Source organism: Scyliorhinus torazame, chromosome 18, assembly GCF_047496885.1.
Source record: "Scyliorhinus torazame isolate Kashiwa2021f chromosome 18, sScyTor2.1, whole genome shotgun sequence".
Taxonomy (NCBI): domain Eukaryota; kingdom Metazoa; phylum Chordata; class Chondrichthyes; order Carcharhiniformes; family Scyliorhinidae; genus Scyliorhinus; species Scyliorhinus torazame.
In genome coordinates this window covers 151,489,567-151,516,676 of record NC_092724.1, presented here as the reverse complement: position 1 = coordinate 151,516,676, position 27,110 = coordinate 151,489,567, and the positions used below count along the sequence as shown (strand labels likewise).

General features: G+C 46.6%; 1 protein-coding gene and 1 long non-coding RNA gene across 6 annotated transcripts in view; one reads left to right on the top strand and one right to left on the bottom strand.

Annotated features, from left to right (window-relative positions):
- The window catches only part of LOC140395622 (endonuclease V-like), a 123,537-nt gene that overhangs the window by 7,895 nt on the left and 88,532 nt on the right, over positions 1-27,110 (bottom strand). The window lies entirely within an intron of this gene.
- LOC140394868 (uncharacterized) lies at positions 1,921-12,551 on the top strand. Its single transcript, XR_011936054.1, has 3 exons — positions 1,921-2,042; positions 2,814-2,891; positions 11,915-12,551. It is a non-coding gene; the product is annotated as an uncharacterized lncRNA (long non-coding RNA).

Below are 27,110 nucleotides of genomic sequence, written 5' to 3'. Positions count from 1 at the left end.
ACAAATAGATCAAAGGAAATAAATTACACGCAACTCTTGCATTATTCTGCCCCTCTAATCTATATATCAAGAAACAACAATCTTACCGGTATGTAGCTCTGACCTTTTGTTTTTATCCAGGTCACTTGGAGACTGTCGCCGAGGGTCTCCCTTTCTGCTGCACTACTACAGTTGCACTAACTGTGGGGAACCTCTGCCTATGCCCCAGAGTGCCTGCACCACAGTTAGCACTCCTGAGATTGCAGTGTTGTTTCCCTGGCTCCTTATAACTGGCAGCCTCCCTCCCATCACGCTCTGCTGGAGCTGTGCTCTACTGGTAAGGGATATCTTAAATTCATTTGACAATTCACCTAAACAGATGTCAAAGATATTATCTGGTCAGTGTATCTCCGTGCGTAATAAGGGGGGAGTGTCGTGAACAAAAATGGCAGCTCCCGCGTCTCTCATTGTCGTCACAGAGTGTCAAAAAGCTCTGAAATGATAACGGAAACCTTCGTCACCACGATCGTCAGCAAAGAGAAACATCAATGATATACCTTCAATTCACCGAGAGGCAGAGAGCGCGAGTGAACATTAGGCTTTATTAGTCATGAACTTGTCAAGCCAGAGTCAGTTGTACAGATGAATGCTGCCCAGAGGCGGCCGGTCTATATATGGCCCTGGTGAGGGCGGAGCCTGAGGCGGAGCCCACCGGGGTTACAGTACAGTACCTGGAAGCATCTCGTATCACCACTTCCAGGTCATAGGTCATAGGTTTCAGTATCATGCATGCATTAGGTGAATTCATTCACCACAATCAGGAAACAGGTTAATGTTTCAGTTGACCCTTCAGCGGAATCTTATTCTCCCCACCCATTCCTCTTTCAGGCACGGACTGGTTACCTGCTGTGAGTTCCCACCATTTTCTGTTTCTCCCTCCCCCTGCCCCTCAGGTATTCACAGCATCAGTGGCTTCTCTTTTTAACTTTGAACAGGTTATCTCTCGGGCTTCAATCCCTCGTGCCGCACAAGAAAAACTCGCTCTTGTTCAGAATGAACCACAGTGCTGTCACATACATCCGTCAACTGCTGGACACCCAATAACCTCACAGATCTGAACCCTATTTCCCGAACCATTCTCTGGATTGGGGGGGGGGGGGGGGGCGCACATGTCACCTCTTGCTTAAATGTGGTTTTACATTATTTTTTTAAAATAGTGTGGTTTTCTGTGTCCCACTGCTTTGAGTAGCCGGAATCATCCGTGAAAACACCAGCAGACTGGCTCAGATGATTAAGCATAATTGTATATTTTCAGTGCAATAAAACTAACAACTGAGATCACACAGTTCCGTGATAGTTGCTGTAAAACCCATAAGTATAAGCTCTGAACATTGCACTTATCTTGAGCTGCATTTCATCACACACACACTAAACCTCGTGCCTGCTATGCAGTATTTATGGATCGCTTCAATGTCATTTCCACCAGCGTATTAACAAGATTAGTGCGTTCCTTCTCATACTTGTTTTAAAAGCTGGTGTAGTGAACGGAGCATGTCCATAAACAGAAATGCGCCAAATTGGTGTTTTGTATCTTTATTAGATTCTGAAATATTGCTCTCTGACGAATCAAGCATTGTGTTGTTATGTGCAATCAGCAGATTTTTAGAACACAATACTTCTGTAATCATAAGGGATGATACTGAAAAGCTGTGAACAGTGCTCTCAGTATTTCTATTTATTGCTCAAACACAATAATGATGGATTGAAATGGATTTCTTGTTTGTGGCTGCAAAAAAACATAATAAAGAAAATACATTATATACTAAAAATTAAAGGATAAGGAAAGCCCTGGGGGAGTACTTGCAGTGCAAAGTACTCCTACATCTGTATAATTCACAAATAAAATTGAGGAATATGTTTTCTGCCCAAGGATCCCAGACATTTCTGATTTTCCGTGCCGAGCTGAATTAATCGGGTTGGTCTTAAGTACATCCAGGAACAGTTCCGCTTCTTTAAATGGAAATTAGTGTCGTGGACTGGGATGCAATGACTGAGCTAAAAAGGTTAGTGTAATCTGGGTACTACAGTCAATAGGCTATCCGGCTGTAAGGTTTTCTTATTGTGCTATCTTCTCCCATACTCCTAGTCAATATAAACGCCTCTTATCCCAGTCCCATATTAACTCAATTTCTGGTACACTCGCTCTCTTTCCTCACAGGGTAGCAGTGGTTTATGATTCTGTAATTAAACAGATTTGAATGGGTTTGCAAAGTGTTAGGATCCAGTGTTATTGATGTTCCCCCTCCCGGCCATTAGAGAGCAGTCCATGTGAGCTGATATTGCATAGGAGGGGCACTGTGCTAATCAGGTACTTTCTTTCCCCTCCACAACCAAACTAAAACATAACAGTCAGGGCTGGGTGAACATAGAACGATACAGCGCAGTGAAGGAATAAGTGGGCTAGTCTATCCTTACTTCTCATAATCTGGGAAAGTTTTTATTTTAATTTTATTTTAAGAGTACCCAATTCATTTTTTTTCCAATTAAGGAGCAATTTAGCGTGGCCAACCCACCTACCCTGCACATTTTTGGGTTGTGGGGGTGAGACCCACACAGACACGGGGAGAATTTGCAAACTCCACATGGACAGTGACCCGGGGCTGGGATCAAACCCGGGTCCTCAGCGCCATGATAACATTCAATAGTCAACAAAAGTCAAAAATACCTTTCTCAACGTCATTCAAAAAGCCAATTTTCATATATTTTAACACTTATCAACAGTGGAATGAATCAAATTGTGCTTGATCCTATCTTCACCCAATATCTGTACACAGGAAATCCCACAAGCTGATGAAGAGCTTCATTAAGGCTGATGCAACCCCAAGCAAATCAAACAGCATTCTTAAACATTGGTATGTGAAATACAAGAAGCACATTTTAAAGAATTGTTAATGTTGGTCCCAAATATCAATTGTAATTCATAGATAAAACGTTAGTAATGCTGATGGCTTAATTGTGTCATAAAGTTATTGAAATAGAATTAAATATACCAAGATTATACTGCGCACTGGCCAAGATCTAATTGAGGGACTACTCAGAATCTAGTCTGTAATCCAGGGACTGGACGGAATCTAGTCTGTAATCCAGGGACTGGACGGAATCTAGCCTGTAATCCAGGGACAGGACGGAATCTAGTCTGTAATCCAGGGACTAGACGGAATCTAGTCTGTAATCCAGGGACTGGACGGAATCTAGCCTGTAATCCAGGGACTGGATGGAATCTAGTCTGTAACCCAGGGACTAGACGGAATCTAGTCTGTAATCCAGGGACTGGACGGAATCTAGTCTGTAACCCAGGGACTGGACGGAATCTAGTCTGTAACCCAGGGACTGGACAGAATCTAGTCTGTAACCCAGGGACTGGACGGAATCTAGTCTGTAACCCAGGGACTGGATGGAATCTAGTCTGTAACCCAGGGACTGGAAATAATCTAGTCTAACCCAGGGACTGGACAGAATCTAGTCTGTAATCCAGGGACTGGACGGAATCTAGTCTGTAATCCAGGGACTGGATGGAATCTAGTCTGTAACCCAGGGACTGGGCGGAATCTAGTCTGTAACCCAGGGACTGGACGGAATCTAGTCTGTAATCCAGGGACTGGACAGAATCTAGTCTGTAATCCAGAGACTGGACAGAATCTAGTCTGTAATCCAGGGACTGGACGGAATCTAGTCTGTAATCCAGGGACTGGACGGAATCTAGTCTGTAACCCAGGGACTGGACGGAATCTAGTCTGTAATCCAGGGACTGGACAGAATCTAGTCTGTAATCCAGGGACTAGACGGAATCTAGTCTGTAACCCAGGGACTGGACATTATCTAGTCTGTAACCCAGGGACTGGACGGAATCTAGTCTGTAATCCAGGGACTGGACAGAATCTAGTCTGTAATCCAGGGACTGGACAGAATCTAGTCTGTAACCCAGGGACTGGACAGAATCTAGTCAGTAATCCAGGGACTGGACAGAATCTAGTCTGTAATCCAGGGACTGGACGGAATCTAGTCTGTAATCCAGGGACTGGACAGAATCTAGACTGTAATCCAGGGACTGGACGGAATCTAGTCTGTAACCCAGGGACTGGACAGAATCTAGTCTGTAACCCAGGGACTGGACAGAATCTAGTCTGTAATCCAGAGACTGGACGGAATCTAGTCTGTAATCCAGAGACTGGACGGAATCTAGTCTGTAATCCAGGGACTGGACAGAATCTAGTCTGTAACCCAGGGACTGGACAGAATCTAGTCTGTAATCCAGGGACTGGACAGAATCTAGTCTGTAACCCAGGGACTGGACAGAATCTAGTCTGTAATCCAGGGACTGGACAGAATCTAGTCTGTAACCCAGGGACTGGACAGAATCTAGTCTGTAATCCAGGGACTGGACAGAATCTAGTCTGTAACCCAGGGACTGGACAGAATCTAGTCTGTAATCCAGGGACTGGACAGAATCTAGTCTGTAATCCAGAGACTGGACGGAATCTAGTCTGTAATCCAGGGACTGGACGGTATCTAGTCTGTAATCCAGAGACTGGACGGAATCTAGTCTGTAATCCAGGGACTGGACGGAATCTAGTCTGTAATCCAGGGACTGGACAGAATCTAGTCAGTAATCCAGGGACTGGACAGAATCTAGTCTGTAATCCAGGGACTGGACGGAATCTAGTCTGTAACCCAGGGACTGGACAGAATCTAGTCAGTAATCCAGGGACTGGACAGAATCTAGTCTGTAATCCAGGGACTGGACGGAATCTAGTCTGTAACCCAGGGACTGGACAGAATCTAGTCTGTAATCCAGGGACTGGACAGAATCTAGTCTGTAATCCAGGGACTGGACAGAATCTAGTCTGTAATCCAGGGACTGGACAGAATCTAGTCTGCAATCCAGGGACTGGACAGAATCTAGTCTGTAACCCAGGGACTGGACAGAATCTAGTCTGTAATCCAGAGACTGGACGGAATCTAGTCTGTAATCCAGAGACTGGACGGAATCTAGTCTGTAATCCAGGGACTGGACAGAATCTAGTCTGTAACCCAGGGACTGGACAGAATCTAGTCTGTAACCCAGGGACTGGACAGAATCTAGTCTGTAATCCAGAGACTGGACGGAATCTAGTCAGTAACCCAGGGACTGGACAGAATCTAGTCTGTAATCCAGGGACTGGACGGAATCTAGTCTGTAATCCAGGGACTGGACAGAATCTAGTCTGTAACCCAGGGACTGGACAGAATCTAGTCTGTAATCCAGAGACTGGACAGAATCTAGTCTGTGACCCAGGGACTGGACAGAATCTAGTCTGTAATCCAGGGACTGGACAGAATCTAGACTGTAATCCAGGGACTGGACAGAATCTAGGCTGTAATCCAGGGACTAGACGGAATCTAGTCTGTAACCCAGGGACTGGACGGAATCTAGTCTGTAATCCAGGGACTGGACAGAATCTAGTCTGTAACCCAGGGACTGGACAGAATCTAGTCTGTAATCCAGGGACTGGACAGAATCTAGTCTGTAATCCAGAGACTGGACAGAATCTAGTCTGTAATCCAGGGACTGGACAGAATCTAGTCTGCAATCCAGGGACTGGACAGAATCTAGTCTGTAACCCAGGGACTGGACAGAATCTAGTCTGTAATCCAGAGACTGGACGGAATCTAGTCTGTAATCCAGAAACTGGACGGAATCTAGTCTGTAATCCAGGGACTGGACAGAATCTAGTCTGTAACCCAGGGACTGGACAGAATCTAGTCTGTAACCCAGGGACTGGACAGAATCTAGTCTGTAATCCAGAGACTGGACGGAATCTAGTCAGTAACCCAGAGACTGGACAGAATCTAGACTGTAATCCTGGGACTGGACAGAATCTAGTCTGTAATCCAGGGACTGGACAGAATCTAGTCTGTAATCCAGAGACTGGACGGAATCTAGTCAGTAACCCAGAGACTGGACAGAATCTAGTCTGTAACCCAGAGACTGGACAGAATCTAGTCTGTAATCCAGGGACTGGACAGAATCTAGACTGTAATCCTGGGACTGGACAGAATCTAGACTGTAATCCAGGGACTAGACGGAATCTAGTCTGTAACCCAGGGACTGGACGGAATCTAGTCTGTAATCCAGGGACTGGACAGAATCTAGTCTGTAACCCAGGGACTGGACAGAATCTAGTCTGTAATCCAGGGACTGGACAGAATCTAGTCTGTAATCCAGAGACTGGACAGAATCGAGTCTGTAACCCAGGGACTGGACGGATTCTAGTCTGTAACCCAGGGACTGGACAGAATCTAGACTGTAATCCAGGGACTGGACAGAATCTAGACTGTAATCCAGGGACTGGACAGAATCTAGTCAGTAATCCAGAGACTGGACAGAATCTAGTCAGTAACCCAGGGACTGGACAGAATCTAGACTGTAATCCAGGGACTGGACAGAATCTAGTCTGTAATCCAGGGACTGGACGGTATCTAGTCTGTAATCCAGGGACTGGACGGAATCTAGTCTGTAACCCAGGGACTGGACAGAATCTAGTCTGTAACCCAGGGACTGGACAGAATCTAGTCTGTAACCCAGGGACTGGACAGAATCTAGTCTGTAATCCAGGGACTGGACAGAATCTAGTCTGTAACCCAGGGACTGGACAGAATCTAGTCTGTAATCCAGGGACTGGACAGAATCTAGTCTGTAATCCAGAGACTGGACGGAATCTAGTCTGTAATCCAGGGACTGGACGGTATCTAGTCTGTAATCCAGAGACTGGACGGAATCTAGTCTGTAATCCAGGGACTGGACGGAATCTAGTCTGTAATCCAGGGACTGGACAGAATCTAGTCAGTAATCCAGGGACTGGACAGAATCTAGTCTGTAATCCAGGGACTGGACGGAATCTAGTCTGTAACCCAGGGACTGGACAGAATCTAGTCAGTAATCCAGGGACTGGACAGAATCTAGTCTGTAATCCAGGGACTGGACGGAATCTAGTCTGTAACCCAGGGACTGGACAGAATCTAGTCTGTAATCCAGGGACTGGACAGAATCTAGTCTGTAATCCAGGGACTGGACAGAATCTAGTCTGTAATCCAGGGACTGGACAGAATCTAGTCTGCAATCCAGGGACTGGACAGAATCTAGTCTGTAACCCAGGGACTGGACAGAATCTAGTCTGTAATCCAGAGACTGGACGGAATCTAGTCTGTAATCCAGAGACTGGACGGAATCTAGTCTGTAATCCAGGGACTGGACAGAATCTAGTCTGTAACCCAGGGACTGGACAGAATCTAGTCTGTAACCCAGGGACTGGACAGAATCTAGTCTGTAATCCAGAGACTGGACGGAATCTAGTCAGTAACCCAGGGACTGGACAGAATCTAGTCTGTAATCCAGGGACTGGACGGAATCTAGTCTGTAATCCAGGGACTGGACAGAATCTAGTCTGTAACCCAGGGACTGGACAGAATCTAGTCTGTAATCCAGAGACTGGACAGAATCTAGTCTGTGACCCAGGGACTGGACAGAATCTAGTCTGTAATCCAGGGACTGGACAGAATCTAGACTGTAATCCAGGGACTGGACAGAATCTAGGCTGTAATCCAGGGACTAGACGGAATCTAGTCTGTAACCCAGGGACTGGACGGAATCTAGTCTGTAATCCAGGGACTGGACAGAATCTAGTCTGTAACCCAGGGACTGGACAGAATCTAGTCTGTAATCCAGGGACTGGACAGAATCTAGTCTGTAATCCAGAGACTGGACAGAATCTAGTCTGTAATCCAGGGACTGGACAGAATCTAGTCTGCAATCCAGGGACTGGACAGAATCTAGTCTGTAACCCAGGGACTGGACAGAATCTAGTCTGTAATCCAGAGACTGGACGGAATCTAGTCTGTAATCCAGAAACTGGACGGAATCTAGTCTGTAATCCAGGGACTGGACAGAATCTAGTCTGTAACCCAGGGACTGGACAGAATCTAGTCTGTAACCCAGGGACTGGACAGAATCTAGTCTGTAATCCAGAGACTGGACGGAATCTAGTCAGTAACCCAGAGACTGGACAGAATCTAGACTGTAATCCTGGGACTGGACAGAATCTAGTCTGTAATCCAGGGACTGGACAGAATCTAGTCTGTAATCCAGAGACTGGACGGAATCTAGTCAGTAACCCAGAGACTGGACAGAATCTAGTCTGTAACCCAGAGACTGGACAGAATCTAGTCTGTAATCCAGGGACTGGACAGAATCTAGACTGTAATCCTGGGACTGGACAGAATCTAGACTGTAATCCAGGGACTAGACGGAATCTAGTCTGTAACCCAGGGACTGGACGGAATCTAGTCTGTAATCCAGGGACTGGACAGAATCTAGTCTGTAACCCAGGGACTGGACAGAATCTAGTCTGTAATCCAGGGACTGGACAGAATCTAGTCTGTAATCCAGAGACTGGACAGAATCGAGTCTGTAACCCAGGGACTGGACGGATTCTAGTCTGTAACCCAGGGACTGGACAGAATCTAGACTGTAATCCAGGGACTGGACAGAATCTAGACTGTAATCCAGGGACTGGACAGAATCTAGTCAGTAATCCAGAGACTGGACAGAATCTAGTCAGTAACCCAGGGACTGGACAGAATCTAGACTGTAATCCAGGGACTGGACAGAATCTAGTCTGTAATCCAGGGACTGGACGGTATCTAGTCTGTAATCCAGGGACTGGACGGAATCTAGTCTGTAACCCAGGGACTGGACAGAATCTAGTCTGTAACCCAGGGACTGGACAGAACCTAGTCTGTAACCCAGGGACTGGACGGAATCTAGTCTGTAATCCAGGGACTGGACAGAACCTAGACTGTAATCCAGGGACTGGACAGAATCTAGTCAGTAATCCAGAGACTGGACAGAATCTAGTCTGTAACCCAGGGACTGAACAGAATCTAGACTGTAATCCAGGGACTGGACAGAATCTAGTCTGTAACCCAGGGACTGGACGGAATCTAGTCTGTAATCCAGGGACTGGACAGAATCTAGTCTGTAACCCAGGGACTGGACAGAATCTAGTCTGTAACCCAGGGACTGGACAGAATCTAGTCAGTAATCCAGAGACTGAACAGAATCTAGACTGTAATCCAGGGACTGGACAGAATCTAGTCTGTAACCCAGAGACTGGACAGAATCTAGTCTGCAACCCAGGGACTGAACAGAATCTAGACTGTAATCCAGGGACTGGACAGAATCTAGTCAGTAATCCAGAGACTGGACAGAATCTAGTCTGTAACCCAGGGACTGGACAGAATCTAGTCTGTAATCCAGGGACTGGACAGAATCTAGTCTGTAATCCAGGGACTGGACAGAATCTAGTCTGTAATCCAGGGACTGGACAGAATCTAGTCTGTAATCCAGGGACTGGACGGAATCTAGTCTGTAATCCAGAGACTGGACAGAATCTAGTCTGTAACCCAGGGACTGGACAGAGTCTAGGCTGTAATCCAGGAACTGGACAGAAGCTAGTCTGTAATCCAGGGGTGGACAGAATCTAGTCTGTAATCCAGAGACTGGACAGAATCTAGTCTGCAATCCAGGGACTGGACAGAATCTAGTCTGTAATCCAGGGACTGGATGGAATCTAGTCTGTAATCCAGGGACTGGACGGAATCTAGTCTGTAATCCAGGGACTGGACGAATTCTAGTCTGTAATCCAGGGACTGGACAGAATCTAGTCTGTAATCCAGGCACTGGACAGAATATAGTCTGTAACCCAGGGACTGGACAGAATCTAGTCAATAATACAGGCACTGGACAGAATCTAGTCTGTAATCCAGGGACTGGACAGAATCTAGTCTGTAATCCAGGGACTGGACACAATCTAGTCTGTAATCCATGGACTGGATAGAATCTAGTCTGTAATCGAGGGACTGGACGGAATCTAGTCTGTAAACCAGGGACAGGACAGAATCTAGTCTGTAATCCAGGGACTGGACGGAATCTAGTCTGTAATCCAGGGACTGGACGAATCTAGTCTGTAATCCAAGGACTGGACAGAATCTAGTCTGTAATCCAGGGACTGGATAGAATCTAGTCTGTAATCCAGGTGCTGGACAGAATCTAGTCTGTAATCCAGGGACCAAACAAAGTCTAGTCTGTAATTCAGCGACTGGGCCGCATTTGCTTGACTACCAACAAAGCAAGATGGAGCCAGGTTGTATTCCAGGCAAGTCTTTGTGTGTCCCAGTATCACTGGTATAGGTATGGACCTCCATCCTATCAACATCTTTAGGGTTACCAATTACCAGAAATTGAACTGAACCATATAAACAAGAGGAGGGTAGATGTTAGGAAACCTGTGGTGGACATAGCTTGTCCACCATCTGCAAAGCACAAGTCTGGAGTGTGGTGGAATAGTCCCTCCACTTACCTAGATAGTGCAGCTCCAACAACGTTCAAGGAGCTCGACATCAAGCAGACCACTTGATTAGCACCTCACGCACAAACATTCAATCCCGCCACTAGTGACGCACAGTAACAGTCGTGTGCACTATCTACAAGATGCACTGCAGCAAATCACCAAGGCTCCTTAGACAGCACATTCCAAACCATCTCGAAGGACAAGGGCAACAGATACATAGGAACACCACCACCTGGAAGTTCCCCTCCAAGTCACTCACCATCCTGACTTGGAAATATATCGCCGTTCCTTCACTGTCGCTGGGTCAAAATTCCCCCCCACCCTCTAGCAGCACTGTGGGTGTACCTACATCACATGGATTGCAGCAGTTCAAGAAGGTAACTCACCTTCACAAAGAAAACGAGAGATGGGGAATAAATACTGGCCTAGCCAGCGACGCCCACATCCCGTAAAAATGAATAAATCAAAAGCACCCCTCGTCCGAGGTGAGGTCATATCAGAAACCTGGCATTGAGTGGAAGTTTCACAATGCTACACTTCCAGGTGTGTAAAGAGGGCAGTATAATTTCAAAGCCCATCTTCGAAAATGTAATAACAATAGTAGTATACAGGTGCTTCAAAGGAAGCTTGATTTTCTCTTTGGAATCAAACATGTCTTCAGCCCTGAAGCACACTTAATTCCCTAAGGTTACCAAGTCTTTCCAAGGACTGGATAACTGTGCTCAGCGTTCAAGATACAAGAAAAAGACTTTGTGGGCAGATGATCCCTCTTTGACTCTAAGGTATAACATTCCTGTTTGCTGCTGATGGTCAGATACTGAAAAATGAAAAATCACTTATTGTCACAAGCAGGCTTCAAATGAAGTTACTGTGAAAAGCCCCTAGTCGCCACATTCCTGCGCCTGTTCGGGGAGGCTGGTACGGGAATTGAACCGTGCTGCTGGCCTGCCTTGGTCTGCTTTAAAAGCCAGTGATTTAGCCCAGTGAGCTAAACCAGCCCCGGTGTGTACATGAGGGTGGATATTAAGAGCTACAAAATTCATGTTCTGTAGTTTTTGGGAAGGCACATTTGTGGTAAAAATTGAACGCAATATTCAGTTGTTTCAAATATTCTGACTGGATCAATAATGGAAGTGGAACTCTGCATCACAGGCAGCTAGTAAACATGCAGGATGGTTTGCTTCACCCCTCGTAATTTTAACTGTCAATGCTTCTGACAGTTTTCAATATTGACTGAGATGACAGACATATGACATTAACATTTAATGAACATTTCATTATGTTGGGCAAAGGATTTTTGCTATCATAAATATTCACTGCCTCCAAGTCCATAATCCCTCTATATTAACGATACTTATTAGGTTGGCACATGTCCGTCAGGTTCCCAGCTTGCAGAACTGCAATGTCAGATTTTAGACATGTTAATACCATCTTAACCCTTACGTGGTGGAATCTGCAGTTTCAAACTCTGGCAATTTTTTTTTTAGACGGACACCAACTGAAAAGGGAAACCGAGAAAGGAACCTAACCCTTTCAGTTTCTAAGGAAGCGATAACTGAAAATGCAATTGGAAACCAAAATTTCCAGGGAAAGCGAACCTGGTTGAAAGCATATGCAAAGAAACAGATCAGTGAAGTGGATGAGTCCAGTGGCTAACTTAAGACGACAGAGGCTGGATCCAGAAGCTGAGAATAAGGAAAGATCTTGTTACCGTGGCTGGTTTTTTTTTAACTCGTTGAAAACATTGGTGGATCTAAAGTGAGTTGGGGAAGTTCTGCAGACGTTTTGGCGAAGACCGAGCATGCGGAACTCAAGTTAGTTGCGCGCTGCTGTCGGCTGAGGATCCAGCTAGCTCCAGACAGGCGAGGAGCGGAAATTCTTCATGTAAAAGGCAGAGTATTGAGGATCTTTGTGACCGAGATTAATAACCTATATGCTGAATGGACTGCTGAGCCAATTTGCAAGATCTGTCTTAGTTGTAGCTGCCATTTAATGGTACTTTATAGTTTATAATTGACTGCAATTCGCCTGTTAATTCATGTTTAACTTAGCTTGATTCTAAGTTTTAGTACACAGATGGTTATCGAAGATATGATTTAGTGACATTTTGTTTGACTCTTGTATAGTAAAAGCACTTCTGTTTAAACCATGGAATCTTGTGGCTTCATTCTTTTCGTAAATAACTGCGATTTCGGATTTCTCCTGTTTTTCGTAGAAAAGTTATTAGTTTCACCTGAGATCAGAACACTTATTACCGAATTTCAAAATGCTGACAACCCAAGTGCCATCAGACTGGTGGTCCCTTTCTCATTTATAATCTCCAACTCATGCTGATTTATTTAATACAATATAATTTTCTTCTGCTGAATCAGGAAAAGATTAAACGTGTGGTTTTTCATAGAATTGAGTAGAGTTAGTTGCAAAGTTTAACTGTTTTCATGAGGCGGTGGTGTAATGTGGTAATGATTCTGGACTAGTAATCTAAAAAGCCAGACTAACGCTCTGAGGCCATCAGTTCAAATCCCACCACGGCAGCTGGTGAAATCTGAGTTAAGTTAATAAATCTGGAACATAAAGCTGATCTCAGTAATGGTGACCATGACAGCCGTCATCGATTGCTGTAAAAACTCAACTGGTTCATAATGCCCTCTAGGGAAGGAAACCATACCTGGTTATGCTGGCAGATGACTCCAGTGGCACAGCAATGTGGTTGACTCTTAACTGCTCTCTAAATGGCCTGGCAGGTCGCTCAGCTCAAGAGCAATTCGGGATGAGCAACCACTGCTGGCCTTGCCAGTGACTCCACATCCCATGAGGGAATAAAGTAGAAAGAACACGCAAAACTTAAAATTACAAATGGAGGACAAAGGAGGCTGATGCGAACTTACTGCAACAGGATGTAATCAGTATGCAAGCAACATTAAATCATTATAACTCGAGCTGGCTGCTAACTGTGTTGGACAAGCGGACTGAGAGGCAGGTGAAGCAGGATTGGGGGATAATTGGATCGGGGACACAGATGCAACTTAGCCTCCCCATTTTAACGTCATATGTTCCTATTTTTATATATTAGTTTGGTTTGTTCATTTAAATTTATAATTAATAGGAAAAAATGAAATAGAATTAAGCAAAGAAACTGATTTTGTTGAAGCTTTGGAATTTCTCTGCCGTACAGCGGCATGGTGGCACAGTGGTTAGCACTGCTGCCTCAGCGCCAGGGACCCGGGTTCGATTCGGGCCTTGGATGTCTGGCTGTGTGGAGCTTGCACATTCTCTCCGGTGTCTGCGTGGGTTTCCTCCGGGTGCTCCGGTTTCCTTCCACAGTACAGAGATGTGCGGGTTAGGTGGATTGGCCATGATAAATTGCCCCTTAGTGTCTAAATGTTAGATGCGGTTATGGGGATAAAGCGGGGGATGGATCTGGGAAGGGCGCTCTTTCAGAGGGTCGGTGCATACTCAATGGGCCAAATGGCCCCCTTCTGCACTGTAGGTATTCTATGATTCGACAGCCCGAGGCGTTGGAGATGGAAAAGTGAGGCACTGGACCATCACTCGAGGCAGGAGGGCGTAAACCATTGTAATGAGGTTAAACAGGCATTCCTCCTGTTTTGAATATATTTATAGATGGTGTAAAGCAAATTTTCCAAAACTTTTATCTGCTCATGACTTCTGTTGAGTATAGATGGTCATGTCCTGACCACTCTTCAGTAGCACATACACTTTAAAAAAAAAAAAATGTAAAGTATCCAATTAATTTTTTCCAATTAAGGGGCAATTTAGCGTGGCCAGTCCACCTAACCTGCACATCTTTGGGTTGTGGGGGCGAAACCCACGCAAACAGGGGGAGAATGTGCAAACACCACACGGACAGTGACCCAGAGCCGGGAACGAACCTGGGACCTCGGCGCCGTGAGGCAGCAGGGCCAACCCATTGCGCCTCTGTGCTGCCCATTTCCGTAGCACATACAAATGGTCGTGTGCGATGTGTGATTGTGTGTGTCGCCAATGTCACCACTCTATGCAACTCCTGAGGAAGACGCTTTATAAGTGACTCCAAACCTGTACTCGCCTGATCTCCAAACAGGTGCAGATGCTATTGGACATTCTGCTGAGGAGCAGAAACCTTGGCTTATTGCTTTCCTCTCCCCGAGACAAGAGATGCTGAGCTCAACTGTAGTATCTCCTGGCTGAGATAAAATAACTCTGCATAACTTAATAGTGCATGACATAATGCGTTTACCCGTTGAAACCTTTTGGAAAGCTGCATAATTGATGTTTTTTAAAAAGGCATCAAAACATTGTTTAATGGAAGCTTCCTCAGTAAAAGATGGGCAAAAGATGGGACAGACTGCCAGCCTAGAGCGGTGGGCATGCACATATCACATAACAACATTGATGTACATTCATAACCCTTTACAGTACTGTACAAAGTCAATTGTGTACCACATCCAAAAACTAGAAAATGTGAGAAATTTTCAATTTATTTTGAGAATGCAACTTATAACACATTCCAAACTTTTCCTGCATAATATTCTTCAATATAATTCAAATAATCTTTTATTTGATAAGCTCTGAAGGAAATCCAATTTGTATGCTTCAAATGCAAGGGAAATTCAATATATTCTTATTACATGTTCCTTCCATTGGTTCTAGTCTCTATTAGATTCCAACAGTAGAACCAGGATTTAAGCTGCACTATAGATTATGTTCTCTGTGCAATCGATGTCGCCTTTTAGAATCACAGGACCAGGAGGAGGCTATTTGATGCTTGTATGCTCAGACCAGCTCTTTAAAAAAGCTCTCCAAATGGTTCCATTTCCCTGTTCTTATATCTATGATGTGGAGATGCCGGCGTTGGACTGGGGTGAGCACAGTAAGAAGTCTTACCACACCAGGTTAAAGTCCAACAGGTTTGTTTCAAATCACTAGCTTTCAGAGCACTGCTCCTTCTTCAGGTGAATGAAGAGGTAGGTTCCAGAAACATATATACAGACAAAGTCAAAGATGCCAGACGATACTTTGAATGCGAGCATTTGCAGGAAATTAAGTCTTTACAGATCTAGAGAGAGGGGTAACCCCAGGTTAAAGAGGTGTGAATTGTCTCAAGCCAGGGCAATTGGTAGGATTTCGCAAGCCCAGGCCAGATGAACGGATATCGCGTGACAATCGCCAGGCAGGAATGTTCCCTTCCAGTCGGGGAACACTTTTTCGGGTAAGCATTCTCCAAGGCAGCCTTCAGGACGCACGACAACGCAGAATCGCCGAACAAAATCTTATAGCCAAGTTCCGCACACATGAGTATGGCCTCAACGGGATCTTTGATTCATGTTGCATTACATTCACCCCCCACCATCTGGCCTGGGCTTGCAAAACCCTACCAACTGTCCTAGAACATACAGTGCAGAAGGAGGCCATTCGGCCCATCGGGTCTGCACCGACCCACATTAAACCCTCACTTCCACCCTATCCCCGTAACCCAATAACCCCTCCGAACCTTTTTGGACACTAAGGGCAATTTCGCATGGCTAATCCACCTAACCTGCACGTCTTTGAATTATGGGAGGAAACTGGAGCACCCAGAGGAAACCCACGCAGACACGGGGAGAACGTGCAGACTCCACAGACAGTGACCCAGCGGGGAATCAAACCTAGGATCATGGCGCTGTGAAGCCACAGTGCTATCCACTTGTGCTACCGTGCTGTCCTGCCTTAAGACTATTCACACCTCTTTAATCTGGGGTCACCCCTCTCTCTGGCTCTGTAAAGACTTAATTACCTGCAAATGCTCGCATTTTAAGCATTGTCTTGCACCTTTGACTTTGTCTATATATATGTTTCTGGAGCATACCTCTTCATTCACCCGAGGAAGGAGCAGCGCTCCGAAAGCTGGTGATTTGAAACAAACCTGTTGGACTTGAACCTGGTGTTGTCAGACTTCTTACTTACATCTATGCTACAGTCTGTGTTGATAGTCAAAAGGTTGAAGAAAGTAAACATAGTGCAAAAAAATATACTGGGCGGGATACTCCGTTCCGCCAGACCCGTTTTCTGGCACGGCGCGCCCCGCCGGCAGCGGGATCCTCCGTCCCGGCAGCCGGCCAATGGGGTTTCCCATTGTGGCCAGCCCCTCGCCGTCGAGAAATCCGCGGGCGTGGGTGCCGTCAGAGAATCCCGCCCACTGACTGTTTGAATGGTAAAACTTCAACTAGAGGTACGCAGAAAGCGAAAGCAGAATAAACAGTAAACATGCAGCCAAACGCAATGGTCACCCAGATGGATTGTAGGGTAAATGTCTAATTATTGAAGTTAACGCATGAATGTTTAACGTGGTGTTGCTGCATTCTTGTGTGGGCCGTTTTACCCAGGCATCACCCTTTTATTTCGACTGGTTTAATGCCTCGTAAATATAGGCTCATGCAGAAATGTGCCATGAGCAGTTAAGCACCGCGCATGAACTTTACCGATTAGAGGTTCTACACAACCCAAACAATGCTTCATATTAAGCTGGCATAAATGCCCGATGACAAATCGCAAACATATTGAACTGCAGTCACTGTTGTGCTGTGGGAAAATGAGGCAGCTGCTCTACTTGTGTGCATATGGCACAACTCTAGTCACAGACTCCTTGATGAAATTTAGCCTTCACAGATTGGAATTCCTCAGACAAATCAAGGCAAGTGCACTTCTGCTTGTATAAGGAGTTGAGAGAGTGCAAGGACCTTTCCTGCTTATTCCCTCATTTCACTTTTATTTTTGCCATTATATTTTCGATCCATTGGTGATTTACGAACGTGCAGCTTGAAGGCAGCCTGTATCTTTAATTCAAGCGGAAGGAAGCAGTGGCCTGTGCCTTTAATTCAAACAGAAGCCTGAGCTGGTTAGGACTGGAGTGTAGACTGACCGGCACCACGTCAGAGATTGGCTAGGACTTGGGCTGATTGATTTGGCTGATGGCCAATGAATTGGCCCAAACGGCTGTGCTCTAGCCGGTAACAGGCGGTGATTGAATCTGATCCCACTGGAATGTTTTCAGAGTCACAAGGTTTTGAGTTTGATTTCAGCTTGACTCCTGGCAGCTTAGAGAGAAGACCCACTCTCTCTACTCTCAGTTTTTCTCCAGAAAGGCTGAGTTTTTTTTGTGGCTGCAAGGGTCCTCCTGTTTAAACCTGGTTTCCCTTGGGTATTCCCTTTATTTTCCGTTATTCTTTGCTTTTATAACTTTTGTGCCTGGACTGTTGCTGGAACGTATGCCTTTCAGATCACTTCTAATTTTAAAAACTAAACGGGACACCCCCGGCAGATGTGCTAGCTGGTCTGACCTCAGGAAACCCCCAGGGTGAGATGTGTTGCTTGGCGTGGTCCAATGATGACTCATCTTGATGGACTTGGCTGGCAGCCAACCAGCTATTTTAAATTCCCAGGGCTGAACAGATCCTTGGTGCTGATTGGTGTGGATCATTCCAGAATATCCCTTACCTTGTTAGACTGGGTGTTTTTGCCTTTCTGATTTGAACTCAGCTCAGCAGAATTCTTTTAAATGTCTCTCCCAGAAAGGGTGGAATTCTCTAATACCTTGGCTGGGGCTCACTCCAGGTAAATGGTGCAGCCAGTGGTTTTCTCACTATCCAGCCGGTGAGTGCTTAAAGCCTGAAGACAGAGCTTTGGGGGGGGGGGGGGGGGGGTGAGAGAAAAACTTTCCAATTTCTCTCCCCGTAAGGTTACCAGATCACTCTAAGACCTTGTGGGAACAGGTTCTCTGATACTTTGTTTATCTGAATCAAGCTGTTGGTTAGTCTGTTGGAGTGAGAAACAAATAAGAACAGGCCTGAAGTGCAAGTGAAGGCCAAGGTTAACACAAGTTAAAATGGCTGCCCAGAGGGGATCCCGCAGCCTGCGAGTCCAGCCTGAATGTTCCAGCCAGAAGATCCAAACCTACTGTTAGTTTCAGCATTGAGCGTCCTGGGAAGATAGCTAGCTACAATGATCTTAATATCAGCAACAAGGACAGTTATCTCACTTTCTTCCATTTTAAACCCTATCGTTTTTATCCTTCCACTTCCCTGTGTGTGTGTTTGTCTTGTGTGTGTTTGAGTACAGGGTGGGATGGTAAAAAGTGTGGGGGAGGGGAAGAGTAATAGATTAGCAGGCTGATATTTTATGATAATCATCGCATGTCTTATCTCTTTTTAAAAATAGATTTAGAGTATCCAATTCATTTATTTTCCAAGAAAGGGACAATTTAGCGTGGCCAATCCACCTAACCTGCACATCTTTGGATTGTGGGGGCAAAACCCACGCAAGCACGGGGAGAATGTGCAAACTCCACACGGACAGTGACCCAGAGCCGGGATCGAACCTGGGACCTCGGCGCCATGAGGCAGCAGGGCTAACCCACTGCGCCACCGTGCTGCCCATGTCTTATGTCTTTTGATATTATAAATAAACAGTTTTTTTGTGTTTCACTCAGAGGATCTCAGAAATGTCGTACACGTTATTGGTTAGTTCACATGCGTTGGGACTTTAGGGCCGGAATTGACTGCATACTCGCCCAGCGTGCCGTTGCGTGGGTACTACCTTTTCTATATTACAGTGGCCTGGAGACGAACTACAAACTGAAAGCAAGGTTTGAGGAAATCAAGTCTCTGCCTCTCCAGTAAAAGGTGTGAGTGTTGGAGGGCATTTTGTGATACTGGGCTATGATATAAATTCTAGGTGGCCCTGTAACTACATTTGTGCTCCGATATTACTTTTGAATAGTTCTGATGAAACAAAAGGTACTCATTGGCTTAGATGCCTGTTTAGAAGAGGCAATTTGGAGAAATACATAGTGTATACACAATGCTGTTAATATCAGAAAAGACACAAAATGGCTGTTAGCGATTTTGTGATATAAAATGGCTGAACAAGCCACATTCCCTGTAAACTGTCTCATGAGACCCAAGCGTGGGTATGTATAGGGTGTGTCCCAACAGCCGCTGATAACAGCTTCACAGAACAAGACATGCAATGTATAATTGATAAAGGTCTACAGCTGTAGACAGGACACATTATGATGTTAATTTTGAATGACTTCTGTATAAAGTTAGGGGCGGGTAAGACAACACCCACTTTAACCATATATGTGATAACTGGTATGCCAGGAAAATTGATTGACTGCATGTAATAAGTATGATGCAAATATAGTTGATTGATTGTATGTAAATGACAATACAAACTAATTCCGCCCCTTGAATCTGTATATTAACCCATGTGAGCTTTAGCTCAAGTGAGAGAAGGTGCTATCAATAGGCTGCGGAGTCTGAGACTTTCCCTCCCAGAATTCTGACATAATAAACTGCTTTTTTTACTTATACTCGGGTCTTCGTGTGAATATTTTCACCTCTAACAGTGAGTGCGGCGCATTTAAAAACTGTCAGAAAATCAATACGGGCTACAACACAAAGACTGCAATCTACAAGCTTACTGTGAAGAAAGCATGCTAGGGACCGTCATCTGAAGCAAAGACTCTTTTCTCTTTCACTTATGTCTTCCCCCCTTTTTCACCCCTCTGTGTTTCTCTGTCTTGTGTGTGTGCGTGCGAGTACATAGGGTGGGGAGGCAAGTTAAAGTAGGAGTTAGGTACTTCTTAATGTTTAACCAACTGTATCCACTGCATATTTCATCCTTATTCTTGCTATAAATAAACAGTAATTATGTTTCAACATACAACCCTGGTGACTGTAATTATCAGGCAGCCAAGGGGCCTAAGATTTCTGGTATTTTTAGAAGACTTATTGGTTAATTCACTTGTGTTGTGACTCCACTTGGCTGGAATCGACCGTAAAGTAGCCCAGGGTGTCGTAACAAGAGCAATAGAGTGGGCATAGCCCTCGTTTTGTGTAAGTATCCCGCCTACTTAGATAGATTATTTCAAAATGGTTAAACGTAAGTGCAATATTTAAAGGAGATAGGAAAATAAATACAAACAACAACATAATAAATATAACCTACTGAGAATGAAAGAAAGGTAAAAGAGGCGAGTAATATAAAGCGACAAAAATAAATTCTAGTAATAATAATAATAATAATTGCTTATTGTCACAAGCAAGCTTCAGTAAAGTTACTGTGAAAAGCCCCCAAGTCGCCACATTCCGCCGCCTGTTCGGGGAGGCCGGTATGGGAATTGAACCCGCGCTGCTGGCCTTGTTCTGCATTACAAGTCAGCTGTTTAGCCCACTGTGCTAAACCAGCCCCAGGTATACACATCACAAACAGAGATTTGAGAGCAAGGGCACTTAAAAGTGGAATGATTTGTGATACACACTGCTGGGGGCACAGCTTTTAAATAATTTCTCATCAGCAATCAGAAGCTAAGACTGACCCTGCACTCAAGCTCAATATGCTGCCAGCAGCACTTCTTTTTTTAAAAAAATATATTTTATTCAAGTTTTTTGGCCAAACATAACAATACGTAGTGTTTCTTTTACACAACAATAAAGCAATATAAACAAATAAATAAGTAATATATAAACAAAACTAAATGGCAACTGCCTTGTCCAAAATAAATGCTCTCCAAAAATACAATCCAACAATCCAATATACAATTACATATACCAAATACCTATACATATACAATAACATCCCTGAGAGTCCATCCGATTCCTGCCCCCCGCCCTTCCCTTCCCTCCCCCCCTCCCCCCTGGGTTGCTGCTGTTGTCTACTTCTTTTCCATTCCCTCTACCTTTCTGTGAGGTAGTCGACGAACGGTTGCCACCGCCTGGTGAACCCGAGCCGAACCCCTTAACACAAACTTAATCCGTTCTAACTTTATAAACCCTGCCATATCGTTTATCCAGGTCTCCACCCCCGGGGGTTTGGCTTCCTTCCACATAAGCAATATCCTGCGCCGGGCTACAAGGGACGCAAAGGCCAACACGTCGGCCTCTCTCGCCTCCTGCACTCCCGGCTCTTCTGGAACCCCAAATATAGCCAACCCCCAGCTTGGTTCGACCCGGACCCCCACCACCTTCGAAAGCACCTTTGCCACCCCCACCCAGAACCCCTGTAGTGCCGGGCATGACCAAAACATGTGGGTGTGATTCGCTGGGCCTCTCGAGCATCTCGCACACCTATCCTCTACCCCCAAAAATTTACTAAGCCGTGCTCCAGTCATATGCGCCCTGTGTAGCACCTTAAATTGTATCAGGCTTAGCCTGGCACACGAGGACGATGAGTTTACCCTACGTAGGGCATCAGCCCACAGCCCCACCTCAATCTCCTCCCCCAGTTCTTCTTCCCATTTCCCTTTCAGCTCATCTACCATGATCTCCCCCTCGTCCCTCATCTCCCTGTATATGTCCGCCACCTTACCGTCCCCCACCCATGTCTCTGAGATCACTCTATCCTGCACTTCCTGCGTCGGGAGCTGCGGGAATCCCCTCACCTGTTGCCTCGCAAAAGCCCTCAATTGCATATACCGAAATGCATTCCCTTGGGGCAACCCATATTTCTCCGTCAGCGCTCCCAGACTCGCAAACGCCCCATCTACAAATAGATCTCTTAGTTGTACTACCCCAGCTCTTTGCCATGCTCCAAATCCCCCATCCATTCTCCCCGGAACGAACCTATGATTGTTTCTTATCGGGGACCGCACCGAAGCTCCCGTCCCTCCCCTATGCCGTCTCCACTGCCCCCAAATTTTCAATGTAGCCACCACCACCGGGCCTGTGGTGTATTTCTTTGGTGAGAACGGCAACGGCGCCGTCACCATTGCTTGCAGGCTAGTCCCCCTGCAGGACGCCCTCTCCAATCTCTTCCACGCCGCTCCCTCCCCTTCTCCCATCCACTTACACACCATTGAAACATTGGCGGCCCAGTAGTACTCACTTAGGCTCGGTAGTGCCAGCCCCCCCTGTTCCTACTACGCTGCAAGAATTACCGCCTCACTCTCGGTGTCTTCCCAGTCCACACAAAACTCATGATACTCTTCTCAATTCTTTTGAAAAAAGCCTTCGTGATCACCACCGGGAGGCACTGGAACACAAAAAGGAATCTCGGGAGGATCACCATTTTAACAGCCTGCACCCTACCTACCAGTGACAGGGACACCATGTCCCATCTCTTAAAGTCCTCCTCCATCTGTTCCACCAACTGTGTTAAATTGAGCCTATGTAATGTACCCCAATTCTTGGCTATCTGGATCCCCAGGTACCGGAAGTCCCTTGTTACCTTCCTCAATGGTAAATCCTCTATTTCTCTGCTCTGCTCCCCTGGATGCACCACAAATAACTCACTTTTCCCCATGTTCAGTTTATACCCTGAAAAATCCCCAAACTCCCCAAGTATCCGCATTATCTCTGGCATCCCCTCCGCCGGGTCCGCCACATATAGCAACAAATCATCCGCATACAGAGATACCCGGTGTTCTTCTCCCCCCCTAAGTACTCCCCTCCACTTCCTAGAACCCCTCAGTGCTATGGCCAGGGGTTCAATCGCCAATAACGGGGACAGAGGACATCCCTGCCTCGTCCCTCTATGGAGCCGAAAATAGTCAGACCCCCGTTCATTCGTGACCACGCTCGTCATCGGGGCCCTATACAGCAACTGTACCCACCTGATATACCCGTCCCCAAAGCCAAATCTCCTCAACACCTCCCACAAATAATCCCACTCCACTCTATCAAATGCTTTCTCGGCATCCACCGCCACCACCGCTTTCCCCTCTGGTGGGGGCATCATCATTACCCCTAGCAGCCTCTGTATATTTGTATTTAGCTGTCTCCCCATCACAAACCCAGTTTGGTCCTCATGGACCACCCCCGGGACACAATCCTCTATCCTCATTGCCATTACCTTGGCCAGAATCTTAGCATCCACATTCAGGAGGGAAATGGGCCTGTATGACCCGCAGTGCAGCGGGTCTTTTTCCTTCTTTAGGAGGAGCGATATCGTTGCCTCTGACATAGTCGGGGGCAGCTGCCCCCTTTCCCTCGTCTCATTAAAGGTTCTCATCAGTAGCGGGGCCAGCAAGTCCAAATATGTCTTGTAGAATTCAACTGGGAATCCGTCTGGTCCCGGGGCCTTCCCCGCCTGCCTGCTCCCAATCCCTTTCACTACTTCCTCCGTCTCAATCTGTGCTCCCATCCCCACTCTCTCCTGCTTCTCCACCTTAGGAAATTCCAGCTGATCCAGAAAGCACATCATTCTCTCCTTCCCGTCCGGGGGCTGCGCTTCATATAATCTTTCATAAAATGCCTTGCACACTCCATTCACTCTCTCCACTCCCCGCTCCATCTCTCCCTCCTCATCTCTCACCCCCTCTATCTCCCTCGCTGCTCCCCTTTTCCTCAGTTGGTGGGCCAACAACCTACTCGCCTTCTCCCCATATTCGTACTGTACACCCTGTGCCTTCCTCCATTGTGCCTCTGCATTACCCGTAGTCAACAAGTCAAATTCTACATGTAGCCTTTGCCTTTCCCTGTACAGTCCCTCCTCCAGTGCCTCCGCGTATTGTCTGTCCACCCTCAGAAGTTCTTTCAACAACCGCTCCCTTTCCCTACCCTCCTGCTTTCCTTTATGTGCCCTAATAGATATCAGCTCCCCTCTAACCACTGCCTTCAGTGCCTCCCAGACCACTCCCACCTGTACCTCCCCATTATCATTAAGTTCCAAGTACCTTTCAATACACCCCCTCACCCTTAAACACACCCCCTCATCTGCCAATAATCCCATGTCCATTCTCCAGGGTGGAAGCTGTTGTTTTTCTTCTCCTATCTCCAGGTCCACCCAGTGTGGAGCATGATCCGAGATGGCTTTGGCCGTGTACTCCATCCCCGTCACCTTTGGGATCAGTGCCCTTCCCAAAACAAAGAAATCTATTCGTGAAAATACTTTGTGTACATAGGAGAAAAATGAAAACTCCTTACTCCTAGGTCTACTAAATCTCCAGGGATCTACTCCTCCCATCTGCTCCATAAAATCCTTACGCACCCTAGCTGCAGCCAGCCTCCTTCCGGTCCTGGACCTCGATCTGTCCAGCCCTGGGTCCAGCACCGTATTAAAGTCTCCACCCATTACCAACTTTCCCACTTCTAGGTCCGGGATTCGTCTTAACATACGCCTCATAAAATTGGCATCATCCCAGTTCGGGGCATACACGTTCACTAATACCACTGCCTCCCCTTGCAGTTTGCCACTCACCATCACGTATCTGCCCCCACTATCCGCCACTATAGTCTTTGCCTCAAACATTACCCGCTTCCCCACTAGTATGGCCACCCCCCTGTTTTTTGCATCTAGCCCCGAATGAAACACCTGCCCCACCCATCCTTTGCGAAGTCTAACCTGGTCTATCAGCTTCAGATGCGTCTACTGAAGCATAACCACATCTGCCTTAAGTTTCTTTAGGTGTGCGAGTACCCGTGCCCTCTTAATCGGCCCGTTCAGCCCTCTCACATTCCACGTGATCAACCGGGTTGGGGGGCTCTTTACCCCCCCCCCCCCCCATGACGACTACCATTTCCTTTTTCAATCCAGCTCCTCACACGGTTCCCACGTAGCTGTATCCCCCCCAGGCGGCGCCCCCCCCGCCCCGACCCCCCCCTTCCATACCTTCTCCCCAGCAGCAGCAACCCAGTTAACCCCCCCCCCACCCCGCTAGATCCCAAGCTAACGTAATTGCACCCCCCATGTTGCTCCCAGAAGTCAGCAAACTCTGGCCGACCTCGGCTTCCCCTCGTGACCTTGGCTCACACTGTGCAAGGCCCCCTCCTTCCTGCTTCCCTGTTCCCGCCATGATTACCATAGCGCGGGAACAAAGCCCGCGCTTCCCTTTTGGCCCCGCCCCCAATGGCCGGCACCCTCAGCTCCTCATCCTCCCTCACCCCCTCCCCCACAACATGGGGAAGAGAGAGAAGTTACAGGGTCGCAGGTTTAACAACTTGGGAAGTCCTCTCTTCCCCCTTTTCCCCCCTTCATCCCACAAATTCACCCCCCCACTTTTGTCCCAAACGTTCTTTTTCTGGCCCGCTCACTCCAGCTTCTCCTCGACAATAAATGTCCACGCCTCATCTGCCGTTTCGAAGTAGTGGTGTTTCCCTAGATGTGTGACCCACAGTCTTGCCGGCTGCAGCATTCCGAATTTGACCTTCCTTTTATTCAACACCGCCTTGGCCCGATTAAAGCTTGCCCTCCTTCTCGCCACCTCCGCACTCCAATCTTGATATACGCGGATCACCGCATTCTCCCACCTACTGCTCCGAGTTTTCTTTGCCCATCTGAGGACCATCTCTCTGTCCTTATATCGGAGAAATCTCACCACTATTGCTCGAGGAATTTCTCCAGCCCTCGGTCTTCGCGCCATAACCCGATAGGCTCCCTCCACCTCCAGCGGACCCGTCGGGGCCTCTGATCCCATTAACGAGTGCAGCATCGTGCCCACATATGCCCCGACGTTCGCCCCCTCTGCACCTTCGGGAAGACCAAGAATCCTTAGGTTCTTCCTCCTCGCATTATTCTCCAGCACCTCCAGCCTTTCCACACATCTTTTGTGTTGTGCCTCGTGGATCTCCGTTTTCACCACCAGGCCCTGTATGTCGTCCTCATTCCCAGCAGCCTTTGCCTTCACGACCCGAAGCTCCTGTTCCTGGGTCTTCTGCTCCTCCTTTATCCCCTCAATCGCTTGTAATATCGGAGCTAACAGCTCCTTCTTCATCTCCTTTTTGAGTTCATCTACGCAACGCCGCAGGAACTCTTGTTGGTCAGGGCCCCATATTAAACTGCCTCCTTCCGACGCCATCTTGCTTTGTGCCTGCCTTCCTGGCCGCTGCTCTAGAGGATCCACCGCAATCCGGCTACTTTCCTCTCTTTTTTCCATCCGTGTCCAGGGGGGATTCCCTTCTGGATTACCGCACAGTGTTATTTGCCGTTAAAATTGCCGTTGGGGCTCCTATTAAGAGCCCAAAAGTCTGTTCCACCGGGAGCTGCCGAAACGTGCGACTCAGCTGGTCATCGCCGCACTCGGAAGTCGCCAGCAGCACTTCTAACATAACCAGCTTAGAAACGGAAGTGAAGCTGAGATAAATATGGAGATACAGAAGACAATAGAACCCAGGTCTGGTTGGCATATAGGCTTATAGATTCCCCTGAGTTAAGAAGACGCAGACTGAAGCTAGGAAACCTAATTCTGATTTTCACAAAAGGCTAGAGAAATAGCTGCAGCAATATGGACCAGCAAAACTAACATTGTTAGCTGCACAAAAACCAGAACCTCGGATATAGAATCAGATGCGAGACAAAGTGACATTGTGGAACAATGGATTTGCAAGAAAGAGCCAGGACACGTAAATTAAGTGGACTTCTCTGAAGGTACCAAAATGTTGGCATTGACGAAATTAACATAATTCTATTTGATACGATACTTTTCAAGGAGCTTAGAGAATTGCCTCTGTGCAGTACTGGAATTAGAGAGGGAAATTAACCAGGCAATAGCAACTATTCATCCTGGGAATTCAGAGCCTAGAGGAACTTCACGGTGATCAACCTTTGGACCTTTGATGTTCCCAGTCTTCACAAATTCCACCAATAATAGAATTTGGAAACAGCATGCGACTTTGGTGATTATGTTATATTGTATGGGAAGTCAAAATGCCTAACTTTGTATACACGAGAATTATATGATGTGTTATTAAACTGGGCCTGATATTT